Source organism: Petaurus breviceps, unplaced genomic scaffold, assembly GCF_028583685.1.
Source record: "Petaurus breviceps papuanus isolate PSGF00001 unplaced genomic scaffold, PetGlider_PUasm1.0 99, whole genome shotgun sequence".
NCBI lineage: Eukaryota > Metazoa > Chordata > Mammalia > Diprotodontia > Petauridae > Petaurus > Petaurus breviceps.
Genome location: NW_027187465.1, coordinates 3650671 through 3670147, shown reverse-complemented (window position 1 = coordinate 3670147; position 19477 = coordinate 3650671). Strand labels below are relative to the sequence as shown.

The window sequence follows — 19477 nt, the reverse complement described above, 5'->3', positions numbered from 1 at the left end:
ACACTCCCTGCCTTCGTTTTGTCTTATCCCCCTTGTCAGTACCTTTGACAGTATCTGTTTAAACATTATAAATCAGAAGAGTTTGAGTCATAAATGCTGGAGCTGGAAGGCACCTTAGTCTGGTCCAAGGGAAACAAAGCTTTTGAACTTTTATAGGGAAGGAAACAGGTTGGGACAAGTTAAATGACTTGCCCAAGGTCACACAGGTAATATGCAGCAGTGCCAAGCTCTAAACTGGCCTCCTTTGCCTCCAGATTGAATGCTTCCCCCCTCTGTACCGTAATGTCTACACCTGTAGAGAACCATCAGGCATCAGTCTTCTAATTCCCCCATTTTACAATTTCGGAAGCTCTGCCATGGAGGTGAAAGGAGCCTATAGATGGTGACCTTGGATGAAGAAGCCCTCCCTGGCTTCTGGCCTTAGCACCAGCCTGTTGGGTGACTCGAGGCAGGCCACTTCTATTTCAGGACCTCTGTCTTCTGGGTGAGATGAAGGTTGGATGGTGTGGGGATTCATGACTCGGGGTCTGTGACCTTAATTGCATTTGTTTGGATAGCTACATTTTGACATACTTGGTTTCCTTTGTAATCCTGTGTATTTTGTACACTGGAAAAATCATGATGGGGGGGGGGGGGCTGGGTCACAAAGAGTCAGACAGACCAAACAACCACAACACCAGCCAATGTCCAGAGTTTTCACCAGATGGATTCTTAACAGAAGATCTGAGCTTTATAGAAGGTGCCCACCTTCTTCCTCTTTACCGAGGGATAATCAGCTGCCCCTGGCCAGGCCTTGGAGAGTAAGGAGCTGGGTTTTTTTTTTTTTTTAACAATAGCACAACTCATTTTTTAGGACTGGTAGTTTGTGAGTGACGGCATTGCTTGAGAAATGATTCCAGCTCTCAGACTCACATTGGGTTAGGCAAGTGGAAACCAGGGCGACTCATCTTTTTCCTGCTCACTCTTGATCTTGGTTCTGGGGGAGCTTGTTTGGAAGGGATCGCTTGCAATACAGGTTGTCTCTTCATGACCTGCTGGAATCACTGTGCAGACAAACTTGCACCCTAGGTAGAGAGGCCCAGTGAAACTGGTGCTATTATGAAGGAATGAGTTGGGCAGCCATTTGTTAGTGTTTTAATGCAAGGCCCACATTTGTTTCTAGAGGCATAAGTGTTCTTATTCCTGCCTGTGGCTTATAGAAGACTTGGTTTACAAATCCTGGGAGGTGGATTGTGCAGGTAGTGTAGCGGGGTGCCGTTTTTACAGATGAGGAAACTGAGGCTAAGAAGTGGTTATGTTCTTACATGAATGAGTAGGAAGCTGGGTCTCCTGATTCCAGGCTCAGCGTTCTTCCTTCTTTAGCGTGCTGCCTCTCAGAGCCAGCAGGGTGATCAAAGTTAGTTGGAGTGAGATGGGAAAGACCTTTGGTCTTAGGAATGGTTTAATTTGATTTGGCTTTGCTAATCCACAATGCCAGTAGATTTCTTGGTATCTTCATGAAGAGAGCTTGAATTTAAAACTGGAATTGTTGATTAAAAGACTCTTGAAGGCAGGATCCTAGTGAGAGGACTAGAAGGGTCAAACACTCTTATTTAGCAGAAAGAGAAGCTGAGGAAGGTCCTAAGGGACTTGCCTGAGAGCACAAGGCTGACAGTGGGGATTGCACCCAGACAGCCCAGGGTTGCAGAGAGGTCTCTAGAATTGGAATCCAATCTCTGCTGCTTATTACCCATGTGACTGGGCAGTTGGACCAGTTGGTACTTATTAAATACCTTTTAAATTCTGGCCACTGTACTGGTTGATGGAGATGCCAGTTCAGAATTGGAATTCTTTAATCACTCTGGGCCTCAGTTTCTTCATTTGTAAAATGAGGAGGGATGGGGAATAATTATTCTCTGAAGGGCCTTCCAGTTCCTTGATTGTGAGTGATACTTGATTTGATACAGATGCCTGTGCTCTGAAGATTCTTTGCCAATAGCATTTGCAGGGTTCTTGACACAGTCTCTTGTCTTGCCAGAAAGATGTCTTTGTGTCGCTAGCTAGGCACATTGTAGGTCATTCAGATCATACTGTGTTTCCCTGATAATAAGACCTATCCCGAAAATAAGCCCTCCCCTTACTGTGTAAGATTCCTCTAAAATAAGCCCTCCCCCGAAAATAAGCCCTATTGAGATTGCTACTGTAGTGAAGGTGATCCCCTGTGCTACACGCTACATTACGGTACCCTCTGTATGCGCCGTTCCCCCCCCCCCGTGAAACGCACGCTGGGCTTCGAGCTGCATCCAATCAGAGCTGCAGCAGTGAGCGGGTCATCCTGTTCTTTATTGAATTCATTATTGAATAAAGGTACATTTTTTTTGTTCACATTTACCTGTTTATTAAAATTGCTGTCAATATTCATTCAAATAAGCCCTCCCCTGAAAATAAGCCCTCTGGTGTTTTTCTGTCCAAAAAATATAATAAGACAGTGTCTTATTATCAGGGAAACACGGTACTTGAAAAGTTAATGACCATCCATATGTCTAAAAAAGGTGAGATTATATAGTATGATTGAATGGGAATGTCTTGGTATATTTAATCTTAATATAAGGTTTTATCTACCAAAAAAAAAGGTTAATTTCAGATCACTTCTACTCTACTGTGTTACTAATGAGATGGAGGGTTGTGTATGTTTTTAAATACTATTGGCTTGAATTGTTTTAGATGTTTGGTTTACTTTTTAACCACTGGAAATGTAATTTTGCCACTTTAGGGTACCACTGAAGAGCCCCAGTGGAGTGGGGCGTTTTTGTCTGGCTTTTGTATCCATGATATTTTTTTTGTGTGGCAGATTTTCCTTCATAAATGTAAACAAGACCAGTACATACTGTGTTATTTAATGAGTGCATACCACTTGCCTATAGGGAAGTTCCAGAAATGTACTGAATGGCTGAGGAGAAGTCAGTTCAGGATGTAATTTTGGCCAGAGATAATCCAACAAATGTCATTCACCAAATATTTTCTACGCACCTGGTGTGTACAAGGGACTGTGCTAACGTGCTTAGGTGATAAGAACCAAAAATGACAGTCTCTGCCCTCAAGACCAGAGATAAAAAAGGGATCAATTTAAGAGGAGAGTGCCACTGGTGCCAAAGGGCAGGGTTGGCTTGGAGGATACAGGAATAATTCATGGAGAAAAGGCATCTGAGCTGAATCTGGGAGGAAAAGGAGGCCTCTGAGAGGTGGAAATAAGAAATGATAGTGAATGGCTAAAGTCCAGCAGAATAGGCATTCAGGAAGCACCTACTGTGTGCTGCATCCTGTTATAGGCGGGGGGAGAAACGATCAAGTTGAGGTGACTGTTCCATCTCTGCTCTTTTGGCACGGAATGGCCATGATGGCGTAAGAGGTAAAGTGCTTTGTGATGTCTGAGATTGGGATGGATTCTTGATGTATATAGCTTAAGGCCCTAGGAGGAGGGGGGAAAGGCATTTAACTTAGACTTTCTGGAATGACTAGAAACTAAAAAAGCTAGGAGGAAGAAGGACATTGATCCAAACTGGCCTAGCACACAGTGTGAACAGAATTAGAGAGGTAGAAAGGGGCAGGGGCAAGGTTGGCATGGAGCTCAGTGTGGTTGGGGCTTAGACTAGTAGCCTGGGATCACTGAGGCAGCTGGCAGAGTTAGGTGTGGTCATCCTGGGAAGGGCCTAGGACTCCTGCTTGGACACTGCACTTTCCTCTAGGCCAGAGGCAACCATTGGAGAACGTTGAGAAGACTGACTGAATCCTCTGCTCTGTGTCCAGCAGAGATGGTTTGACGGGTGCTGAGTCTGACTTGGTATAGGAGAGACCTGCTAAGAACTTATTGCTGCCTGGAGGGCCTGTCCTCTGGTTGGGGCTGGTGGTGGGGTAGAACTGAAGAGGAAGGACCGGAGGACAGATCTGCTAGGGAGATGGAATTTCCATGACTTGGTGACTGGTTTGAAGTTGGGTTTTTCACATGGGAAAAGGAGTGAATGGTGATGTTACTGTCTAGACTAGTGAGACCAAAAGGAAAAGAAGGTTTTTGGGAAAGGGAAGTTCAGTTTGGGACATGGTCAGGGCCATCCAGGTAGAGAGAGGTCCTGTGTAGGCAGTTGGAATAACCTCACATTTAACTTTGTAAATCACTTCATGAAGTACAAGGGATTCCTCATGAACAACCCTATTAAGTAGCTAGTGCAGGTATGCATGTCTCCATTTTATAGCAGGGGACATGGATTCAGAAAGTCAGTAAACCTCTCTTAAGCACCTTGCATTGTGCTGAGTGAGCACTGGGGGCACAGAGAGTGGCACGTGCCAGTCTTTGCCAGACCCCTCAAGGAGGGATTTGCTCCATTCGCACCATTGACATGTGACTGTCATAAGGAAGTGAAGAGGAAATGCCGTGGGGTGCCTTGACATGTTCACTCTTTCTGTCCTCCTGTGTGTTTGGAAAAGAAATGGATGGCCATCACTGGTGGCTGCTGCCAGTTTTATGATGAGCAGCACGCTGCCACATGGGTCACTCTTCCTTGAAGCCAGTGGCGGTCAGCCATCCTCCAAGGCTGCCATGGTCTTGTCCCCATACACTAGCAGCGCTTAAGCTAGTGCTGATTTGGTGCTTAGAGGGAAACGGGTGTGAAATGAGCAATTTTTAATCTCAGCACTTAACACTTCTGATCCTAGGCCTCTCTCTGGGGCCCATCTGGACTTGGAGCCCAGTTCTCAGCTCTGACTGCTGTCTGTATCTCCTGCACCATTTCTGCACATTTCTTCCCATCTGCTTTTGACTGAGGTAACGTCTTCAGTCTCGATTCAGTGGAGAAAAGGCCTTTCCACACTGATGTGCAGAGCTGATTTGAATCCAGCAGGGCACACACTTGGTGTGGCTCCTCGGAGTTTTGACAGGGGCTGGCTAGGGAGCTTGTGAGAGAGGAGGGGCTTCTACATATGGTCACCTGAAGACAGATGACGTGTTTGACTTGATAAACACTGTTTCCAACACTCTGGGGCTCTAGCACCTCACTTGGGCCTTCTTAGGCTGTTTGGTTTTGGCTCAGATAGGCCCAGTGACATTGTTCTGGGATTTGGTATTCTGCTCACTTATTTTACCTAGACTTGTAACTGGCTCCCTTTGGAAATGTGTCCTTAGGGCCAAGGAGAAACAGAGAGCAGCGTTTAAGTGGGTTCTGCTTATCATAAGGGGCTTCCTGTTAGCCTTGTTTATTGACCTTATTTAGGACATTTGCTTTTAGACCAGGAAGCTTTTTAATGGTGTTTATTTTCCCAGAATGTAACAGAATCAAACATTGACTATGCTGATACAGTAGGAGAGAGTGAATCAGCTCTGCCCCTGCTGAATGATCTCTGAGTGACTCCTTTCCTCACAGCGATTCCTAAAAGTTCCTTTCATCTTGAGGACCTTCTGGGATTGTAGTGAGAGCTGAGCATGAGGGCAGGCAGCAGCTGCAGCACTCTGGGTTTATCCCTGAGGGGAAGAAGGCACCCTGACTTTTCAGAGATGGGTATGTGCAGTGTGGGGCTCCAGGAACGATGCGAAAGCCTTGCCCTCACTGTGGAGCCCTTCCGGGGGAGCCCGCAGGCTGTGGCATTGCTCTCCATGCTAGTTTGCAGTTTCTTATGGTATTGACAGGAGAATTTGGTGTGGTTTTTACTGAATGAATGAGGAATATATTTTTCTAAATACTATCAGGGAGCCAAGTGCGCTACATTTGGGTAAACTCTGTTTACAAATTATGTAAGAGAGGGCCCCATCATCAAAGTGTTCGGAGCCAGGATTCCGACCACTTTTCAGACTTGTAATCAAACTAAACAAACCCTTTCGCTTCGGCCAGAACAGAAGCAGCTGCAGCCCGGGAAGCCGGGGAGACCTCTCTCTAGCCACTTGGGGAATTGTGGGAAGGCAGAATATGTAAGCAAGGTGAAGGAGCTGTGCTAGAAGTGCTGCTCACTCCAGTGCTTGCAATAGCCTGCGTTCTTCCTGAGGAAAAGCCGATGGGAACGGTGGCACCAGCTGTGCTGGTCATGTGGCCCAGTCCTTTAGAAATTGCCCTGACTCGAGTTCCAGTTGTGCTCCAGGCAGTGACTTGCTGTGTGACCCCAGGCAAGCTGCTAGAGTTTCTCTGTCTCAGTTTCCTCATCTGTAAAATGAGGCTAATAATAGGAGGCGTCTCTCAGGGTTGTTGTTAGGACCAAAGAAGAGAAACTATTTGTAAAGTTACATATGTAAATGTGTGTATACAAACACATATGTACATATGTATAAAAGAAACAGACCTTGGAAGTCCTGTAGTCCGGTCCATACCCAGTTCCCTCTGCAGCAGACTGGAAAGTGGGCATCCAACCTTGCTTGGACAGCTCTAGGGAGGGGGAAGCTGCCCCCTGCTAAGGCTGCCCTTCCCACTGTGAGGGAGCGGACCTCACAGGGTCTAATGAGGTAGGATCTTGAAGCGCTAGAGAAATGCTGTCATCATCATCATTATGGTTTCACCCCCCCCCCCCAATTATTTATTTTTAGTTTTCAGCATTCACTTTTATAAGATTTTAAGTTCTAAAGTCTCTCCAAGAGGTTCGCAATCAGATAAAGGCTATATATGTACAATCATATTAAACATTTTATTATTGGTTTCCTTATGATTCTGGTTCAGCATTGTTTTGGTCTGTCCATGAAAAAGTTTGATTTCAGCCGAATGTGTCATTTTTCTTCCTGCTTGAGTAACTCTTTGTAACATGTTACCTCTTGTCTTTCTGCTCTGGAGTAACTAAGGTTCCAGATTGCCTGAGCCAGGCACCCCCCACCCCATCCTTTTGAGGATTGTCTGGGCCAGCCCATGTGAGGAGTCTCCTCACAGTTAGCTAGGCTGCCTTTGGACAACCGACACCTTGACTTATGTCTGATCTAGTAGCATCTGCCGCAGTGCAGGCTCCCTTAACACAGGGGCCCTGGGCACTGGGCATCAAGCCCAGCTATGGTCATCATGCAGCTTTTTGGTGTGGGGGCGTTTTTTCTTTCCATTGCATTACTGTCATTTTGTATATTGTTTTTCTTGGTTCTGTTTATTTTGCATTGATCCTTGTAAATTTTCCCATGCTTCTCTGGATTCTTCATATGCACAGTTCTGCAGGAATAATGTCCCTGAGTTAGAGTCCCTAGAGGCACTAAGAACAGTCCCCACATTTTACAGATGGAAGAAACTGAGGTACATAGTAGTCAGGTGACTTGCCCAGGGCCAGAAAACTAGTAAGTGTTTGAGGTAGAATTTAAACTCACATCTTCATTACTCCTAAGTCCAGTGCTGGGCCCACTAGACCAGCTAGCTGTAGCCATGTTCCATTACCTTCTTAGGGCACAGCTTGTTTAAACCTTTCATTCCCTAGTCAGTGAACATACATGTTGTTTCCAGTTCTGTGTGTGAGATCTTCTTAGAATATTTTACAGGCTGGCAGTGGAATCTCAGGGTAATAAGTATGGACATTTTTGTCACTTAATTTGCACAGTTGTACTTTTACCCCCCAGAATGGTTGGATCAATTCACAGTGAAAACACTTATAAATTGGTTTTTATCCTTAAAATTTGAGTTACATGCAAATTAAAAATACAGAGATCATTTTCCATGTCAAATACAAATCAACACTTTATCCGATAAAGAATCCAGGTGCACATTATTGAGTTTTCCTCTTATTTATCAGAATTATATGATTTAAGGCTAAGTTTTAAGCTCCAAATTAAGTTTGGGATTAAGTTTTACAGATGAGGAAACTGAGACCCAGAGATTAAATGACTTGCTTGTCCATTGAAGATTTGAACCTAGGTACTCGGGTCTGCTGAGTCATAATAAAGCTTCTCTTCAATCCCTGAACGCCACGACCTTTTCCCAATAAAAGGGCCCCCCCCCCCCCCAAGTGCTCTAAGCTTCTTTAAGTTTACTTTTTTCAGTGGCACTAACTTTTATGCTGCACTTGTGTATAAGGCGCAGTATCCAATGCTGGCAAGAGCTTCCATAAGTTCCATAAGGAACTTAGATTCTGCTTTGGGGGAAGAATGGGCCCTTACACAAACAAAAATAAGTGTAAAAAGAGGATCACGAGGGGGTGCCACAGCTCATGGAGCGCTAGGCCTCTTCCGGGTTCAGATCTGGCCTCTGAGGCTTCCTACCTCTGTGACCCCAGGCTATTTGCTTCACTTTCCTGTCTGTTGGTGGTTGGCCTTTGTTCTTGAAGAGGACCAGAATGACGGCACTGTGTTGGAGTCAAGGTGCAGTGTATCTGACTGGTCAGTCAGACCAGTACAGGCTCAGAAGGTTCCGCCACGGGTCAGGCACAAGCAGGTCGAATGAACATTAGGAGTGGAGAGGTCTCTATGTTTGTGCCTCTCAGATTTCTTTTGAACTGCTGCAATTCTGCTTTGCTCATAGAGCACAGTGCCTTCTGTGATGTGGACACACAATGCTGGGCATGATGTCCCTTGTCCCATAAGTTTCAAAGTTTTTCAGAGAGACTTTAAGAGTCCTTGTGTCACTTCTTCTGACTTCCCTGGGAGCACTTGTCTAGTGTGAGTTCTCCATAAAATAGTCTTTTAGGCAGGTGTGTGTTTGGCCTTAGAAAAATGTCATCAGCCTGTTAGAATTACACTCTCTGCATTAGACTTTGAATGCTTGACAGTTCAGCTCAAGAAAGGGCCTCAATGTCTGGTGCCTTATCCTGCCAGGGGATCTTCAGGATCTTCCTGAGACAATTCTCAAATGGAAGTGATTCAGGTTCCTGGCCTGGTGCTGGTAGACTGTCCAGGTTTCCCAGGCATATGACAGTAAGGTCAGCACCACAGCTCTGTAGACCTTCAGTTTATGGACAGCCTAATACCTCACCAGCTCTGGCAATGCATGCATCAGCCTCATCCTCCATGTGTATACATCCCTAGAAAATACACTGCCAAAATAAGTGTACTTATGCATAAGCATTCAGAGTTAATCCATTTACTGTGATTCCATGTATGGATGGTGTGTTGCTGGCTGGTGGAGAACCTCTGTTTTCTTGGTGTTAATTGTCAGATCAAAATGAGCACAAGGTTGGCAAGGAATCTGTACTCTGTTACATCTCAGCCTTAGAGGCTGCATTGAGTACACAGTCATCTGTGAACCAAAAGTTGAGCATTGACTCTCCCTCCACTTTAGTCTTGAATTGTAACCATTTCAGCTTAAGAAATTTACTGTCTGTGGTTTTTTTGTCTGATGCCGTTTTTTGTCCTCATTGAAGGCATCTAACAGCATTGCTGAAGATGTCATGCTCAAAAGCATTAGAGTAAGCACACAGCCCTGTTTCAGTCCATTGGTGATGGGGAAAACTTGAGAGCATCATTCATTATCCAGAACCTCGGCAAAGCATCCTGTCCTGAAACTGATGTGCGATACTGATGAATTTCTCTGGGCTACCAAATTTTGCCAAGATTTTCCACAAGCTCTCATGACTAACAGTATCAAAGGCTTTGATCAGATTTATGAACATTGTGTACAGACCTCTGTTCTGTTCCTGATGTTTCTTCTGGAGTTGTTGGACAGCAAACACCATATGGGCCATTCCTTAGTTCTTTCTGAAGCCACACTGACTCTTGGGTAGATGACCATCTTCCAAATGAAGGATCAGACTTTAGCAAGAATCTTGCCAGCAATGACTAAGAGAGATGTGTGCTGCCCCCTGGCCCCCCTGCCGTGTCACAGGACAATCTATTTCCTTTTCCTTTACAGAGTTGGACAATGGAGGCATCTTTAAATTTCTGGGGAATAACTTCCTCTTGCCGTATAATCTGGAAAATTCCCATCAGCTTTTATATGAGCAGTGTACCTCCAGTGCTTTGCCATATGAGAGAAACCTGATGACATTCAAAACCTCTTCACTTGGAAGTTCTGCTAGAGAGAAATTGGCTTCAGTCTGAGGTATCTGAGGTGGCTTTAGCATTGATTGATGATGATCTGTTGAGAAAACTCTGGAAATATTCAGCCCTTTTCTCTAGGCTCATGTCCTTATCACTAATCAATGTGACTCCCTCATCACTGAGTAGTTGAGATGCACCATAGATCTTTGGCCTCTAAATAACCTTCAGGACATCATAAAAATACTTTGGATTGTTACTATCAGTGTAAAACTAAATTTCATCTGCCTTAATGAGCCAAGAATCCTGCATCTAAATGTTGCCACCTTAGAAATGAACTAATCTGCTGGTAAACCCTGTGGTTTTCATTTAGCAGCATATGAATTTCTTGATCATTTTTGTGGAAAAAATCTGGTTGTTTGTAAGTGTTTTGACCCAGATGAATACATACAGTGCCGTATACCACATCTCTGAAATCTGTCCTCTCCTTTTCTACTTCACTGTTGCCAGTGGTGTGTTGACTCAGCTTTCTCTCCCAAGTTAGCAGTGAGTTATTCAGGTCCAGAGAAGTGCTATAATCTGTTGACATTAAGTCTTCTGGTAGGCCGCTTGCTTTTGTTGAATTTCAGTGTTCAGTTTGGAGAGGATAAGTGTATGATTGGTCCAGCCCTCTGCGCCACACGTGGCCTTCTCACTTTCCTACCCTATCTGTTCTCCTTACGGTGACATAGCCTGTTAAATGCCAGTGTTTGCGAGGGTGCATCTTTGAAGCTTTATTGAGTTTAGGTAAATGGTGTTGGTGATGAGAAGGTCATGAGATGCACAAGTAGTAAGTGACTGCTGCTGCTGCTGCTGCTAATTTCTGACTCCATTTCTCCCAAGGACTCTGTCATGTCTCAAAGTCTGTATCTACTCCATTGTGAAGGTGACCCAGAATTGCAAGCTTGACCTCTTCTGGAACATTGTGAGAAGGATATCATACAATAAAGATAAAAATAAATATTTGGGATGTGACTTTAGATGGTAGGTGGAATGTTTGGTCCTTTTAGAAAGGGCATGTCACTCACCATTCCTCTGTAGTGCTGCTCATTGTCTTTGGGTCTTCCCAAACCAAAAAAGGTCATCCCTGTCTGCCTAGGTTCCCTTTGTGTGCTGTTTCCCCCTTACAATGTAACTCTTTTGAGGACAGGGACTGGGTCACTCCTGGGTTTGTGTCCTCAGCTCCTAGAGCCACATTGAATTAATACTTTTTCTTTTGTTTATTCCGTGGTGACTGAGATCTGGATCCTCTGACTGGCTCCATGCCTTCTCCTTGGCATTCTAAATTAGGGTGGCTTTGTTCTCCAAATATGGTCTTCCCCTTTAGTTTAGAGAATGCGGTAAGACTTCTGGTGAGCAAGCAGGAAAGACAGAATCTAAGTCAGTGCCCCTGCATTCTGCTGACAGAATTAAGTACCTACTCTGTGCCAGGCAAAACCAAAATGGCCCCTGACCTCAAAGCTCTCGGATGTTCTCTAGGCTTCCACAAAGATGGCCATTTCTCAAATACTGCCTTCTTCAGAGAGGCTCTGACTCCTTACCTGGGTGATCTTTAACAGTGGGGATGGGGTGGGGTGAAATTTAATTGGCAATATTGACATTTTTTTCTGTTACTTTCTTAAGTCTAGAGCCCAGTGCTTACACCGTGGTAGTAACCCCAAATGGACTCATGAAAAATTTGGCAGCAGTGAAACGTGTGATGACTAAAAATTAATTCAGAATCAAATGTCTAATGAATCCAAGGTGTCTGTGGCAGTGATTGCCCTTTGTTGCATTTAGAACCTTTCCTGTAACCTTGGTTCTGAACCCAAAGTCTGAGCCCTTTGCACTGTGCATGCCCTCAGGCCATTCAACAAAGTTTAAGAAGCCCTGGTGGACAGTCTATAATACTGTTGTATATAATTATAATTAAGCCCTGAGTTGTGTTTTCTGAGGTGCAGATGCTCACACTGAACCTTAAACTATGGTTTTCTGGTTGGAACTCACTCAGCAACCCAGTGTTAGGATCCCGCCTTCCTTTGGAGGCCTCTGGGACTCTGGCCCTGCCTTTCTTAGGACGTGGTGCTATGGTTCCTTGTACATGGGTTACCCTCTCTATTTGATTATAAACATATTGAGGGAAAGGGCTGGATCACTTATCTCTTGTATTCTTCATAGAACTTAGCATATCTTGCTACTTAATGATTATCTGAATCCAGTTTCCCAGTAGTTCAGTAAAATGTCTTTCTCAGAGCTCCTCTTCAGTGAAGTCTCTTGGTAATGAGAAGCTCTTTCCTTGCTCTCCCATTTATGAAGTGAAGAGCTTGGCTTGGAGGATCCAGCTCTGCTGGACTGTGTCATTTTCCCTTTCTTTGGCATAGAAAGTGACTTACCCAGTGTATGGGGCAAAACTAGTGGCAGAATAGGGATTGGGACCCCAGGTAGTCGTGACCATTCTGTCTTTGCCTTCTTGTGCCTACCTCAGGAGATAGGACGTTAATTTTTCCTGCCCAGCTTGTCGCGTCTGTCCAGATCAAAATGCTTCTTGATCTTAGTAGCTATGTCTCAGAAGCTGTGGTAGAACGATTCTTCACCCTGTGGCTAAGGAGGTGTGACTTTTTGAACTTAGTTTGGTCCTGGAACAGAAGACTTGTATTCGATCTTTTCTCAAGTCCATCCTGGAAGCCTTTCCAGCTTGGTGGCACCTGCTAGCCCTTGGACTCCACTCTGAACTTTGGAGAACTGAGGGTTATTACTCTGTGTCCTAGAAGGAGGCTTTGGGGGAGGGCAGCGGCGGGTAGGTCTGCTGTGGGAGGAGTTGGTGTGTTTAACTTTTTGGAGGTTACATCTCCTCATTGGGCCTATGCTTTGCCACTTTCCTCAGACCTATTAGTGATCTCTCTGAGAAAGGCACAGAATCACAAGACTAAAATGATTATGCATTGTCATTTCATTTAGTTATCTGATTTTTTGTTCAGAAGACTTGGTCAACAGACCAAGGGAACCCCTCATCATTATTCAGTGTCTTACTAGGCTGTCACTTACATTAGCCATATCTACAGAGGGTAACTGTTAGAACATTAAATACCCCAAACCCTAGTTTTAAGACTGTTGAATTTGTTTTTTTGAAGTACTTTTTCTGTACTCTAACTTAAAGCTTAATGTCAAAATATCAGTCTTAGCAATTAGGACATTTTATTTTATTTTAAAAAGAGAATAATATAGATGAACCATAGAGGGCATCTGGTCTAACCCATCTATTTTACAGATGAGAAAACCAAAGTCCGGAGAGTGTAACTGACTTGTTCAGGGTCCCACAGTGAGAAAGCCAAGATTTAATTCAGACTCTGTTTGTGTCCTTTCAAGAATCAGAAGCCAAAATGTAATCTAGGGACGGAAGCTTTGGGTTCAGGTGGCTGCAGTCCCCCTGTGGCATTAGGATTCCTTAGTCTAAGACTGGACTAAATCACAACAGGCAGGTGCCTAAGTCCACCCACTCCTTTTTCAATCTGGGGAAATGAAGCTCCCAGTTGGCCTGGAGTCGGCAGTGTTTGGTGGAGCCAGAATCTCACCTTGGGTGTGTGGGCTTTTCTCCTCATTTCTTCTGTTAGATTACAGTATGCATCATTTAGCCTGCTGTTATGGATCAAGATTTAATATCCTAGTGCCACATGACAATTGGGACCACCAGGGGAAGTGCCTGAGAGCCAGAAGAGGCCTGGGCAGGGGTCTTCACCCCGACAGAGCCGCGTGCCCTTAATATCTTTGAGACTCAATTTTCTTATATGTAATATAGGACTAAATTCTTGGGACTGCCGTTCTACAGCAAGGTATAGAAAGGTGAGTTCTTTGTTTCAGACATTTCGGCTTGTGAATTCTTGGGTATCTTGTGCAAGATCTGGCTTAGTCTGTTCTTAACATTGGCCTCAGAATAAACTGGGGTCTGATATCTGTGTGGTCTTCATTGTGATCAGTTAACTGTTGTTAGGCATTTGTAGGGGAGCTGTAGTCGTTGGCATGTCTCCTTAATATGGTCAGAGGTTTTGGGAGAATTCTCAAAACTAAGTGCTTGAGCACCACTGGGTGCTTCTAGGCCCGAAAGACTGTGAGGACGTGAAACCCCACGATGGTCATCTTAAACCTTTCCAACCCACATTTACTCAGTGTTAACGACTTTGGGATTTTACATATTGGTTGCTTTTGAGCCTCAGTTCGTATTTTTAAAGCGAAGGGCTTGTTCTGGATACTTTGGAGGGTCTCCCGCCTCCATAGCGTGGGTAGGATGCTAGGACACAGAATGTTAAAAGTAGAAAAAGGACTGTGAAATAATCTTAGTCTGACTTTTTTCTTATAGAGGAGGAAATTAGGACCTCTTAACAAAAGAATACTATTAATTGCCAGCATTTTCCATAAGTTTGAACAAATTTTAAAAAATTTTCCAATAAGATTTGAAAAGTTCTTTACAAATATTATTTCACTTTATCCTCACAACGACTCCAGGAGGTAGGTGCTGTTGGGCTATTTCTACCTCCAGTTTGCAAATGAGGAAACTGAGGTAGAAGGGTTAAGGGACTTGCCCAGGATCACACAGCTAGAAAGTGTCCCTAGCCTGATTTTAACTAGGTCTTCCAGGGTCCGGGTCCACTGTGCTCTGCATGCCTTTCAGTGGCGCGTGGCCTTTCTTTCCTAATGAGGGGGTAAATGGTTAGTAAAGACTGTCCTGGAGAAGGGACATGGTTAAAGTTTAGCCTGGGATTCATGAACTTTTAACAGTCTTTGGATAACTCTATTTCAATATAATAGGTTTTGTTTGTAATCTTACTGTGTTTTATGCATTGACCAATGCCCTCATGGGCCAGGGCTCCTCAGGCTTCCCCAGAAGCTGGAGAGGGCCAGGACATAAAGAAGGTGAAGAGCCTCTTAAAAATCCATGGCCCGATGCCTGGGACTTCATAATCTTCCCGGGGCCCCGCTCCCCTCCCTAAGAAAGGAAACCCAACAAACTTTCAGCTGTGCCACCCTAGAGGCAGGCGCTCCTCTGGAAAGCATCCTCTGACTCTTCTGGTGTCCTGAGCCCAGAGCAGGGTGTGTGTGTGTGTGGGGGGGGGGGGGGAACCCCCTCCCCCCCCCCCCCCCCTTGCCTCCCTCCCTCCTCCTGTCCCCCACCCCCCTACAGTTGGGCCCGTCTGTATCTAGCCTTTTGTAGTTGAGAGAGGGGGAGGGAATAAGGAGGAGGGGCCTTCTGTTCGCTGGAGTTTCCATTGAAGTGCTAAATTGTTGGATCCTTTGAACCTTGGGCCTGAGAAGGTATTTATAGCGAGCTGTTTGCATGATTGGAGGACCTGGGGCCTTGCCTTTCCTTGAGAGATTAACCCAAGCCTTGAGCTGGGCTGAGTCTGGGTGCCAGCCCCCAGGGGGAAGCTCAGCTCTGGGGGATTCCCTGGCCTCGGGACTGCGGGCGCTTGGCCTCGGTCCCCTCTTGCCTGCTTCTCCTGGGACCCCTGTGCCCCCTTCTCTCCCCCCGGTGGAGCCGGATGGCCTTTTCAGGGTTAACGAACGTCTCATGCTTTGGAAGCAGCTGGCCAGTTTACACTCCTCCCTGGGCTGTACAAAAATACTTCCTTTGAAGTGTCGGGAGGAGCGGTGGAGGGGAAAGCCTGGCTCGGGGTAAAACCCGGGCCGGAGCTGCACGCTCCACTCCCTGGGCACCCGCCTGCCTGCTGGCCCGCCCGGGATTGGGACTGGGACTGCCGGAAGCGTGGCCTGCATGGCCTGGCCAAGGTGGATAGGGACTGTAAGAGAGAAGGCCAGAAACCGCTTTGTGGGCAGTCTCCAGCACCAGTTGTTTCTTTGCAGTTGGGCTCTGATGGTGGGCAGGAGTAGCACTGATTACTGGTCACTGGCTTGGCCTGCTGAGGAAAATCCTGCTGGTCACAGCTGTAGGAGCTCATGCTGAAGATAGGACAGATGCAGGGCCTTCTTAACCGTCCGTCCTTTTACTGAGGTTCCTGCTTCTGGGGAACAGGCAGCTTCATTGGCTCAGCACGCATGGCATCCTGATCTGGAGAGGCCGAAAGAATGTGCCTTTGTGTTTATGGAGGCAGAGCCCTGGGCATTCCAAGGCAGAGGTGGCCCTGGAGGGAACAGGGTCTGGGAGATCCAGCCCTGCTGCCGGGGATGCCATGGCATTACCTTTTCTCCTGGGGGCCAGTCTTGTCTGTGGGCTGACATTCCCCGTGCCCTTTGCTGTTCCCTCTTGGTGAGGGGGGCAGTGCCCACAGCCTTAGTGTGTGACAGGCTCTGCTCTGCTCCACAGTTTTTAAATGAATAGTTGGGATTAAAAGCTAGCATGCTTTGATAAGTATTTGTACGTGATGAGAAAGCTGGGTGGGAAGAGAGCTAATTTTTTAGCTGTTAGATTCAGGGTTCAAAATTCAGTGAAAACCCCCAGATCTCAAAGAGCTTATATTAAGTACAAAATGTGAGGTAGCACATTAGCAGCCAGAAAATCAGAAAAGGCTTCTTGGAGAAAATGCTGCCTGAGCCGAGTCTTAAAAGAAATGGGGAATTCTGTCAGGTGGGAACGAGTGTGTTCCACACCTGAGATAGGTCAGTTTGAAGGCAGAGATGGGATTTGGGCAGTGGAGGGCCCCGTGTGGCCACTGGAGTTGGCCATGTGCTGAATGAAGGTAAAGCACTGGAACAGCTGTGTGGAGAGGAGGCATCCATGGCTAGTCAAGAGGCAGAGAGCTTCTGAGCATCTGAAGGAAGGCCGCTGGCCTTGTGAGTCTGGAGAAGGGGGACAGGTTAAAACCCTCAAGTGAGTCTGAGGTTGCCTTGTTGGAAGCCTAGTGTATAGAGTAGTGGTTCTCAAAGGCTGTTGTTTGTGGTCAGTCAGGGCACCCCAGGGCATGCTGTGAGAGACTGGCAGATGTGATGCCAAGTGCAAGTTCATATAGCTCTAGGCACACCTGGCTGAAGAGGCCAGGAGTCCTAGCGGTGACCTTTTAGGAGGAATGCTACTAGCTTACTGAGGAGGGACTGGAGGATGGTGAAGAGATTCAAAGCCACGTTCTAGGAGACGTTGAACAAACTGGGAATGGTTTTGCCTGGGGTGGAAAAGACCCAGATGTCATCAGTGTTTTCAAATATATGGGGGCAGGGGTGGGGGCCCTGGGCTTTGGCGTATGTTATAAAAGTAGAATCTGAGAGGAAGGTTTTGCTTTCTGTGAGAGAGAATTTACAGTTGGACCTATAACTGCCAAACTATGTGTAAGCTTCCCAGTATTGGAAGTGTTTAAAAAAAAAAAGAAAAACTTGTCCAGTTTGTTGGCAAAAGTGTTCTGTGTTGCTAGGGTATGAGCACCAGGTTACTTTAAGATCCCCTCTGAGACTTCTGCGCACCTGTTTGGTTCAGTCGACGTTATAGGTGCTCTTATGGAAACAGAAGTGCGTGGTAGAAACGGGACCAGTGAAGGATGCTCTTTTTCTCCACTCCGAGCTCTGTGTTTTCATCTACTCACATAAAGCAGAGATGAATGATTTTGTTGATCAAACAGAAATGGCCTGTCCCTTGTAAGTTTCTCTAAAGGGGCTCTTTGGATTTTTATAGCCTCAAAAATAATGTCTTTGCTTATTAGAGGAAGATAAATTGCTATGGGGTAGACAGTATGATTTAGTAAAGCGTTGGACTCAAAATCAGAAGGAGCTTGGCTTTGAATTCTGCCTCTGATATTTAGTAGTCAGTTAATTGCAGAAAATGACCTTTGAAAAAACTTTTGCCTTCCCTTGTATTCCCCGAATTTAGTGGGTGCCTGGCACAGATGCGCGGTGGGTGACTTGACTGCTTCATGCTGCAGCGTCCTCTCTCTCTGGACCTTGGCGTGGCACTTGCCGGAAGCCCTGCAGTGCTGTGGACAGGTGGTTGTTTAGCTTTTCCTCCCTAACTGGAGGACAGATCACAAGACACTTCCCATGCACAATGTTGTGGCTAGAGGAGTGCATTCAGTAGGTGCTCAGAAGGTGACTGTAGAATGGCTTTGAATGAATGACCAAATTCTGTTCTCTAATAAAAGCATGGGTAGCAACAGCAGAAGTATCTCTTAGACAAAACTTTTTGTTTTTTATTATTTTTTATTTTATTTTAGCTTTTTGGAGGGGGGAAAGCAGGGCAGTTGGGGTTAAGTGACTTATCCAAGGTCATAGCTACTAGGTTGTGTCAAGTATCTGAGACAGGATTTGAACTCAGGTCCTTCTGACCTCAGGGCTGGTGCTCTATTCATTGCACCACCTAGCTGCCCCAAAACTTTTTGCCATTTCATGGCAAACTAGGATTTTGATGTAGAACTATTCTTCTGCTCCAGGTGTTCATAGGAAAAAGACCATCAGCGCTAGCGTATCTAAAACCACGGAGGAGATCAGTGACCAGCCTAGAACTAGAACCAAGGGTGACTGACCTTACTCTTGCCACTACACAGAGTTACGCATGTGGGTCAGTGTACTTCCTGTTTCTTTAAGTATCTTAATGCTTCTAGCTGTGGAGCATGTGGACACCTTGGTTCTTAGTTCCTCACTTCTGTCCGGCCCACCCCTTCCCACTTGCCCCCAGTCTATTACCTAGAATACAAATTGGAGCTCTCGCCTCCAAGTGTTCTCTGATCTTCACAACACTCTAGTTATCCTTTCATTGTCTTTGAACTTGCTCCAGTTGGCCTTGCCATTTGGGACCTGTTAATGAGATTTAGAGCTGGAAGAACCTTAGAGGTTACCCAATGTATGTCCTCCTTCTGGAGGAGGGGGGGAGGCCTAGAGAGGTGAATTAGACTGCCCTCTGCACCCGACTTTGAAGTAGCACTCTGAGACTCGAAGCCAGGATCCCTGAGTCTAGATCCAGTGCTGTCTTTCCCCCCTATACCGTACCATCTCTGTCTTTAAAAAATAATTTTCTCCAGGCCAGTTCTTTAGTTCTGTGTTCTCCGGCTGCAGTTTTCAAAGCTTGACGTTTCAATCGTGAGACCCCTCATTTGATCCTACCAGCCCTTCCAGACAGGTCTTGTAGCTTTTCTCCCTTTCTCTGATAAACTCCTTGGGAAAGTTGTCTATGCTGGGTGCTTCCCTTTCTTGTCCTCACACTTCCCTTCCCAACCTTCTGTAGTGCGCCTTCGTACTTCACCAGAAGTTGGACATTTTCTCCAAAAGTCACCAACGATTTCTTCATTGCCCAAATCTGGTGGCTTTTCCTCCACTCTTCTTCTTCACCGCTCCTGACTGTTGCCCACCTGTTTGGCCGTTCCTCAGTCTCCTTTTGGGCAGTGTTGTATGCATAGAGCAGCACCCTGGAGTCAGGGAAGACTTATCTTCATTGGTTCAAATCTGCTGGGTTGCCTTGGGCAAGTCACTTAACTCATTTGCCTCAGTTGCCTCATCTGTAAAATAAGCTGTAGAAAGCAATGGCAAACCACTCCAGTATGTTGCCAAGAAAACTCCAAAGGGGTCACATAGAGTCAAACACGATTGAACAGCGCTCCCCTTTCCTGTATCTTCATCCAGGTCACATCTGCCAACTGGCTG

General features: G+C 45.8%; 1 protein-coding gene across 2 annotated transcripts in view; it reads left to right on the top strand.

The window, feature by feature from the left end:
- Nucleotides 1-19477, top strand: part of ZNRF3 (zinc and ring finger 3) — a 194387-nt gene that overhangs the window by 18876 nt on the left and 156034 nt on the right. Inside the window, exon 1 of one of the 2 annotated variants that reach the window (XM_069081778.1) lies at nucleotides 15110-15214. The exons of the other annotated variant lie outside the window; for it this stretch is intronic. The gene's annotated coding sequence lies outside the window, so the exon portion shown is untranslated. Of the gene's footprint in view, nucleotides 1-15109; nucleotides 15215-19477 lie in introns of those variants that run through there. 2 annotated transcript variants of the gene reach the window in all.